Raw genomic sequence first — 9,921 nt, forward strand, 5'->3', positions numbered from 1 at the left:
CATTCACCAACTCAATTTTGTCAAGAGGCTTTTAATCAAATAAGAGTGCCTGATGTATCTGTACTCAGCCAGTACAGGGCTGAATGGAGGAGCTCATGTAATGGAGCACATTACAGTCCTGTCTGGGTATAATAACTTTGAGCATTTAGCCAGTGACTGTGCATGGGCCGTTCATTATCTCCAGATGTATTACTGCCAACCCATAGAGCATCAAAACATCACGGCCCTGTTTCATCCCCCAGATGTCATTAATGCATTTTATTCTGTCTATTTGTGTGTGTTTATCCATCTCGTTTTAAAATTCAGTTAGTTGTTTTAGTTTTCAGTTATGGCACATTATATTATTGCTTTTTTAATTCTACATTTTCATGGTTTGCATACTATTATTTGTCGGTTTGAATAAATTATCAGATTTTTACACACCGTATACCACATTAATAAACAGGGCTTGACATTAACACCCGCCAACACGCCAAATGCGGGTGTATTTCAGCAGTGGCGTGTAACGCAGTCACTCCTACTGAAATAATAAACTTAGTGCAATGTAGTGTTGTCAAAAATATAGATTTTTCTATACATATCGATACTGAAATATCTGAAACGCTTCTAATGCTCATTTCCCGCATTATAGATCCACGATACCAGCTGCTCTTTCTCTCTCTCTCATCTCTCCGACAGCGAGTGACACACAAACCCGCCTCCACTCACTCACTCGTTTCATTTGCTCCGGATGAATATTGTTGATGTTACAGGGCTTGAATTTCGGTGTGGGATGGATTGTGTGTAATTTTGTGCTCACACCCAAAGTGCACGCACATGAAGCTGCTTTTGAACAGTCAATTACACACAAAATGATGTCAAAATGGCAGTCTTGGTGAGTATTCACGTAAACACAGTCAGCCATGTTTTAAATGAAAGGTGCACTGTGTAATATTTAGGAGGATCTATTGACAGAAATGCAATATAATATACATAACTATGTTTTCAGTGGTGTATAAAGACCTTAGCACTAGCTACTCTCTGCTGTCTCAGACAACGACATCTTCGTCCTGTGTCGGCCTCTGTAGCTTCTCTGTGTACTTCAAAAGGGAGGGGTGGGCGGTTGCAATTCACAACCTCACCACTAGATGTCGCTAAAATTTACACACTGAACCTTTAAATGAACATAAACAGTTGAGAGAGAAAACGCATGTGTAACAAGATAATGGCTCTGTGTGTCACACTCTCAAAAAAAATAGTACAAAACTGTACCTTTTATAAGCTACAGGTGGCTGTCACTGGTGTGGTACCCCTCAGGGGTAAAATTGTTTTACCTTTAAGTCAGGGGTAGGCAAGTTCGGTCCTAGAGAGCCGCTGTCCTGCAGAGTTTAGCTCCAACCCTACTAAGCCACCATAGTATAAAACTCATGTCTTGATGTCTGTGCGTCTAAACTTTTTTCCCCCCAGAAAGTATTTAAAAATCAGAATTCAGAATGTCTGATCTGTGGCAAGAAAGTATTGTTGGTGAATATTATTTATCAACAACAAATGAACAGTTAATAAGTGATGAATTTAGTTAAACATTTTTCTTCATGATGATGAAAACTATATCACCTGATCATGTTTGTTTGTGGCTTCCGTTTCAAAAAAATGTGCTTTGTTTCACTGTTACAAAAACCACAAACACACATAAAAAGCCAACAGTCAAACTGCCCAACTAAATGGAACACTGATCACCATAATGGTGATTTTAAAACAGCAACATCTAAGCCTCTGTTAATTCTTGGAGCCCAACTCTGCAGGACAGTGGCTCTCTAGGACCGAACTTGCCTACCCCTGCTCTAAGTAGAGGAAAACAATTGTATAATTGTACCCTAAGGACCAATTGTGTACCTTTAAAGGTAGAGTTATATGTTTTGTTTCCCAAGGAACAAAATTGTACCTCCACTGTACCTTTTTTTTTGAGAGTGCAGGTCTACCAGCCTAAAATATCTGCTGCCAAATTATGAGACAATATTAAAAATATGGCAGTTTTTCCCCATGGGTATCAATGTCAAAATTGTGGCCTGTGAAAATGTGGCGTGGCAAATACATTTGGAAAACCACTAGCCACAGTGGCTGGAGAGCAAAAAAAGGTAAAGTCAAGCCCTGTTAATAAATATTAAAGTCCTTTTTCATCCCCAAGATGTCATTAATGCATTTCATTATGTGTATTTGTGTGTGTTCATCCACCTCATTTTAAATGTCAAAATAATGTTTTTATTATTATTTCAGATTGAAATCACTTGATTTTCTTCATCGATTTGTATTTGTTGCACACCATATTATTGCATTGTTTAATTCTACATTTTCACTTTTTGAGTAAACAATTCCTTTTTTTTTCAGTTTGAATAAATGATGAGACTTTTAAGCACCATATACCACATTAATAAATATCCTGCTCTCAATATAATCATTGGAAATATTGTTACTTTTACAGAAAGCTGCTAAACCTTTATCCCAAAGGATTCCATGTAAATGCCAGTAAGATCATTGAAACCAGTTTAACTATGCATATCATTTAATGATAAACCTTCATTACACAAGAGTCAATCCGATACGAGGAACATTTTCTAAATCTAGCGTTTTAGGATATTTCAATACAACACTCACACTTTGTAATTTCAAAAACTATTTCACACTTAACTAACTGCCTCATTTTGGTTTGAAAAATGGCAAAACACTACAACCAGAATAAGTCATAAGCGCCAATGTTTACACTGCTGCCGTTTCTCCAAAGCAGGTTCATAGATCATCTCGGGAGCCATTGATGTTTCTCTAAACCAAGCACCGGGTGCGACAGTAATTGTCTTCGTCCATTTCAATGCCTTCAAATTAATGACCTTTTTCAGTAGCAACCCCACACTATTCAAACTGTTCATCAGTTCTTTGTCATTTCTGTCAGTGACATCAATTCCTTTTTACTGGCAGGGACTCCATTGTGCTTGTAATATCTGATAAAAGGCTTGGATCTACTGAATTAGCACAGAGGAGATTTGCCCTGTGTGTTCATCTAGAAAAGCACACAAAGGATGTTCGAGCTTTTTGCATATTCCACAGTCAGAGGTCTGACAGCGACGTGAGCATCATCACTGCTGTCTAAATGCATGAAACAATTGATGTATTTTGATGATAGCGTTCAGTTGGGTATTTCAGATTTCATTTACACTTGGCCATCCACAAAACACATATAAATCCAATATATTATTCATTCGCTATTTGCAAATATAACAAAACTTTCACTGCACTTAATGTGGCTCAAAAGAACTCGAAAACAGGAGGGGGCGAAATTTGCGTGAGCTTTGTATCATCGTTAAATTCGCAAAGCTCCCAAACTGACTGTTTGCACTAAAATGCTAAATGACACAAGGTCTTGAGGCATGAAGCCATTTTGAAAACGTAGATAAAAAAAATATATCCGTCTATCCAGTGCATGTTTACATTCGATAAAAACAATTCAAGAATTCACTCAACACTGCAGTGGTGAATGGGAATGAGTGAATTGGGAATTGAGAATATATTGGTATGATGTTTTGTTTTTCTGCATGGACCTTCAAAAGTTTACCGTTTACTAGTTTTCATGGTCATTCCTCTGAGACATCAAGGGAGCACTTTACTGCAAAGTCATAGGCCTGTTTTTAAATTATAAGCATCTGTTTGTTTCCCATTCCTGAAGTGGTGATGTAAGGAAATCGATTTATTTTTGTTCATGCCTGGAATGTACGATAAGCCATTTAATGCAGTCCTCCGCAAATAATATGACCAGCGTGCATGAGGATTGAATCACTTCATAAGACAGCGCAAAGAATGTATTACAGGAAGTGTGTGACGCACAGAGGTCGCGTTATACTTGCTCATTGTCCGTCACTTTGACAGACAGGGTCGTAAAAATTCTGTCATAATCTATTATTACACGTCATTTTAATTTTCAGACTTTTGTTTTCATTCACATTTTCATTTTTAATCATGAACTTACAGGACAAGCATAGGCTTTTATTTATTTAAGAGAACAGATTAAAAGAGACTGCGTCACTTTTCATGCCCAACACCACACGAAGCAGATTAATTATTGTTTTTTTTTTCCACAACACAATATATTACGAAAAAAAACTATTACGAATTATAATATGAACAAAATGTAAAAAATCAAGTGAACTAAACTCAATGCCTGACCTCAGATTTTCCTCCTGGTACGCATCAACTTAAAGGGAAAGTTCACCCAAAAATGAAAATTCTGTCATCATTTTATAAGCCTCAAGTTGTTCCAAACCTGTATGAGTTTCTTTCTCACAAAAGACGGTATTTTAAAGAATGATGGTAACCAAACAGTTGACGGTAGTCATTGACTTCCATAGTATTTTTTTTACTATTATTGATGGAAATCAACTGTTTGGTTACCAACATTCTTTAAAATACCGTCTTTTGTGTTCAACCAAGCGGCATCCTCCCGCAGTTTCTCTTGAAGCCAATACGGAAGTGACTTAAACTGCAATTCATCGACTGGCCGAACCCCATGTTAAAATGCCCAACTTTACAGCAGAATAAAACATGTTTACAGCCTGGTACAATTTGTTGTTTTGGTCTATACGACTAATTTTGCCCTTCATGACAACTGTGAGGGGGTGATTTTTTTTTATAACTCATTCGTTTACATTATATAAAGCCTTAAAGTTCTGCATAATTAAGGGCGTGGCCACTTTGAGTGACAGGCGGATAGCATTTATCTGCTGTCTGTTAGTCACACGTCACCTCAGCTCCGCCCATGTCCCACCTCTTTGCCCATTTTCTGCTATCCGGGAGAGATGCGCGATGATGCGTTACTAAGATGGCGATGGCCAGCTCGTCCCTACTTTACGCTTCAAAACTGCTCCGTCCATATTTTTCAACAGAAGAAACTCATACAGGATTGCAGTGTTGGGGGTCACCAAATGTGCCACACGAGTCCTGAAAAGTGAAGCCAACGTGTTTCGATCGCCCCCAGGTGTCTGGATGCAGTATAGCTCATAAACCCCGCCCTCTCCATGTAATGTAGTGGGACGAACTAAACAATCAAATTACACTTCAAATACAATTTTTACAAAGATGGTTTCTGTAATTTTAGGTCGTTTTTATCATGCTGATGTAAGTTCAAGTGTTCTTTTATTAAATAAGTTTGGTTTTAGTTAGTTATTTGATCCTATAAAAACTGGGGTGTGACGTTATGATTGACAGCTGAGATTGACGGCTTCTCTGAGCTTTGTAGTCACTGAGGCACCAACGGCCATTTTCAGGAACTTCGGGAGGAGATTGGAGCTTTAATTTTAATTTAGACTTTTCCATAACTGTTTATTTCTGTTTATTTTTATGGACTTCAAAACCAGCCAACTATTACTGCTATTATAAAGCTTGTATTAGCCTGGACTTTTGTAATATAACTCTGAAAAGAAGAGTGTCATATACACCTAGGATGACTTTAAGGTGTGTAAATCATGGGCTAATTTTAATTTTTGGGTGAACTAACCCTTTAAGACACGAACCGATCGGTTTGTGCGAGAAACCGAACAGTATTTATATCATTTTTTACCTCTAATACACCACTATGTCCAACAGCCTTGAGAGCGCCATCACTTCCGGTGTGTGAGGTCTGTACACGTAAACTACGGCAGATCATGTACAGACCTCACTCACCGGAAATGATGGCACATTTCTTCTAGCTTGTGTCACTCTAAAGGCCACTACATACTCTGCAAGAACAGAGAAAAAAGTTCTCGCTCCCAGGGCTGCCCTGGTTTGGGAGTTCTCGCAGCTTGTTCTCGACACATCGTCTGAGCTGAACTTTTTTTCTTGTGGGTGTCCGAGAACTATTGTGTGATTGGTCAGAATTTTAAAGTGGGCGGGGTTAATGCGGAGAAAAGGAGATGTTTGGCACCTGCTTTTCTCGTGAAGTATGAATGTCCTGGCCAGAACGAACTTTGTTCTTGTTCTTGCCACCTCGAGAAAACGAACAAATTTCTTTGTTCTTGCGGAGTATGAACCAAGCATTACGCTGTTGACGCAGTGTAAACAGTGCAGTGCTTCCAGAACGCCGGCTTACCATTGGCCGACACTGTTCACGTGAGCACCACGACGCATGCGCACGAGTCGTTCTGCCGTAGAACTACACTGTAAAAAAAATCCCCGTAAAATTCACGGTAAAAAACCAGCAGCTGTGGTTGCCAGAACTTTACCGTAAAAAATACGGCAGTAACGTTTTAGGTTTTTAGGGACAGCACCATATAATTTAAAGGTTTATAATGTAATAATTACGGTTTTAAAAAAAATTTATTTTACAGTTCAAAACCGTATAATTTAAAGGTTTATATTGTAATGATTATGTTTACACTGTAAACAATTTACGGTAAAAAAACATATTTCATTAACTGAAATAATGTTAAATTACCAACCTTTTGAAATACTAATATCTGTTATGTACCTTTGATATATACGGACAACCATCAATCACAGTGGTGATGAGAATCACGTGATGAATCAAAGGTTTTTCACCATAGCATTTTTACAGTAAAATACCGTTAAAATCACAATAATTTTTTACAGGGTAGGAAACACTGCACTGTTTCACACACAGTGTTGTCGTCGCTTCATAACATTAAGGTTGAACCACTGGAGTCACATGGGTGATTTTAACAATATCTATGGAGGGGCCTGAGAGCTCTCGGATTTCATAAAAAAGATCTTAATTTGTGTTCCGAAGATGAACGAAGGTCTCACGGGTTTAGAACGACCTGAGGGTGAGGAATTCATGACAGAGTTTTCATTTTTGGGTGAACTATCCCTTTAAACTTTCTTCTCCTGCATCCTATTCTCCTGTAATTCAGAATGGCAGCACAGCTAAAGGTTTATTTGAGCAGTGCCCTCTTCTGTACACGTGTGAAATTGCATTTCCTTCAGTCTACATTTGCCGAAAAAACAGCCCAGGTGAGAAAAAGTAACACAAAACGTAACGTAACGCATTAGTTTTCTTAATAAGTAACACAGTAAGTAAAATAAGTAACACGATTAGTTTAACTTTTTAAGGTAGTAACGCAATATTATAATTCATTACTTTTCAAAGTAACTTTCCCCAACACTGCAGGTTTACTTGAGGGTGAGTTGGGTGAATTGTCCCTTTAAACTGGGTGCTCGTCTCAATTGGCAATTGTCATTCGAATTTGCGTCATGCCTTTTTGTTCTGGAGGCTTCACTGCCACACTGCACTCTCGCCACCAACTGGACAGGAATTACAGTTACAAGTTACAATAGATCACCCTCAGCAACAAAAAAATCTGTCTGAAAATATTGTGTTAACACGACCTCTGGTAACGCATGACCTGTAACACATACATTGAATGCTGTCCACATGTAAAATACTGTAGAGACTGTTTTCATTGGAATACTTGTGCATGTATGGCCTGAAGTTTAATGACTGATTGGGATTGTTTTTCTCTTGCTATTTGTAGTTATGTTGGGATGTTTTATATATATATAAATATATTATAATATATTTTAATAATCATTATTTATTTTCATCTGAGGCATTGGCAGCCAACCAGCATATCATGGCCATTGTTATTATTATTTATGAATTAAAAATACAACTTGTAATATACATATAAATGACGAAAACAAAATCTTTCTTTTTATTAATGCGACACACAATAGACCATTTTATTGTTGTAATTTCTTTTGCATGTTTGCTCCCAACAAATTCTATTGTACATGATCTTTGTCATACGGTGGGTTGTGAAATGCTTTGTATTGAAATGCCTTAAGTAAATATGAATAAAAATGAAGTCTTTTCCAAACTCTTGTTCTCTGGAGAATGTATATATAGCTGCTGGTGAACCGTGTGTTGAAAGGTTTGACTGGAGACTGTGGTGCCCTGCAGGAAAGCTGTGACGCGTCCAACAGCTCTTCACAGATAATGAACACTGTACCAGATCAATTAGAGCTTCAGGAGACGACAAGAGTCGCATTCACAAAGGCTGGTAAGCATCAGACTATTTCGGGCCAATGAGTGAGTAATATTTTCAAGGCACATTCAGTTCTGTGAGTTTCATTAAAGAATGTTATCAACTAAACAGAAAATGGGGAGGGGAAAAGAGAGAAAATATGGAGGGAATGATGAAAATAGATCATTACTGAAATAATCAACAAAAGCACTGTGTTGTGTTCCACAGGAGTGAGTTCAACTGGTTTCGCTTCAGGTCCCTCATTTACCAAGTGCAGATGTTTGAAGGGGACCTATTGTGCAAAATTCACTTTTATAAGGTGTTTGAACACAGGTGTGTGTCCAGAGTGTGTAAACAACCAGCCTATAATGGAAATTAGGGGCCAAGCACCAAAGGTGCGAAGGCACCTATTTGAAACGGTAGATTTCTTCTTATTATTACTCTTCCGTTTCTTCTTCTTCTTCTTCTTCTTCTTCCGCTCTTGAGTCTATGGCAGCCCATAAAACCGTATGGTAAAAAGTTGTGAAATTTGGCACACAGATAGAGGACCATCTGAAATGTCACCATAGCAAATGTGGAGTCTCTAACTTAATCTCTCGCCACCTAGCGCCACCACCAGTCCAAAGTTTGACTCATGTTTATGCTAATAACTTTTGAACCATAAGGGCTAGAAACATGACAATTTGCTCATGACGATTTGCACCATATGACGTCATTTTCCGTCATGATAATGTTCCCGCCATTTAGAATTTTCTGAAAAACCTACTTTTGCGAACTCGTCCTAGACGGTTCGTCCGATTTGCACGAAAATTGAACCAGATCATCTTCAGACCATGCTGACAAAAAACGTGCAATTCAAGTTGATTTCTCAAACCGTTTTCGAAAAACGCACAAACAAATTTTATGTAGCGCTTACAAAAATAGACATAAGCCTGTATCGCCGCAAAGCTTTATCATATTCAAAGCAAACTTGGTACCTGTCATCACAAGCATGACCTGAAGTGACATGCAGCGCCACCTACTGGTCCGGAGATACGAAAAATGGCTATTTTTGCTTATAACTTCTGAACCGTTTGTCCATAAAAAATCATAAAAGTGGTCTCCTTAGATTCAGGACGGCATGCCGAGTCGTCTGATATCCAATTTTACCATATCGGCCATTTTGGCTGTCGGCCATTTTGAATTATGTGCTAAAATGCTGTATTTTATGAACACATGAACGGATTGTTACGAAACTCTGTATGGGTCATCAGCACGATGCCCTGAAGGAGCCTGAGAAGTTTTGAAAACTTTTTTTCAAGTTTAGTTTTGGAAACAACAGAATTTTTTTTTCCCAAACGCTTATAACTTTTGGTGTGATTGTCTTATTTTCATGGGAGTAACTTTTTTGTCTCCTGAATCCTTGCCAAGTCCAACAATATCAGACTTGTCAGGTTTCGGTGTATGGTTTGTGCAGCATTGTAATTTAGCGCTTATAAAACATTAGCTGATATCGCCGAAACTGCTAGTCCGATCGAGACGAAACCAGCATCAGAAGTTCCGAAACATAGGTCGATAGATAATCACTAATACCTAAATGTCAAAAAATTGACAGTATGGGGGAGTAAAATCCAATCAAAGTCAGGTTTCATATAAATGTCTATAACTCCAAAACGAAATGAGATATTTTCACCAAAATTGACACACAAATGTATGGGCTCACTCCGAGGACGCCTAAAAAAAATGGTAGGATTGTGCCTCTTGGTGGCGCTATAATTGAACAAAATATGAAATTCCCAATTCAGCCTTTTTGCCTAAAATCATCTTAAAATGTGTTTAATTGCTTATTCAATTCAATTCAAATTTATTTGTATAGCGCTTTTCACAATACACATTGTTTCAAAGCAGCTTCACAGAAAGTGCATTTCATAAATGTACATTGAAAAATGTTAGAAAG

This window comes from Gobio gobio, assembly GCF_949357685.1.
Source record: "Gobio gobio genome assembly, chromosome: 19".
NCBI lineage: Eukaryota > Metazoa > Chordata > Actinopteri > Cypriniformes > Gobionidae > Gobio > Gobio gobio.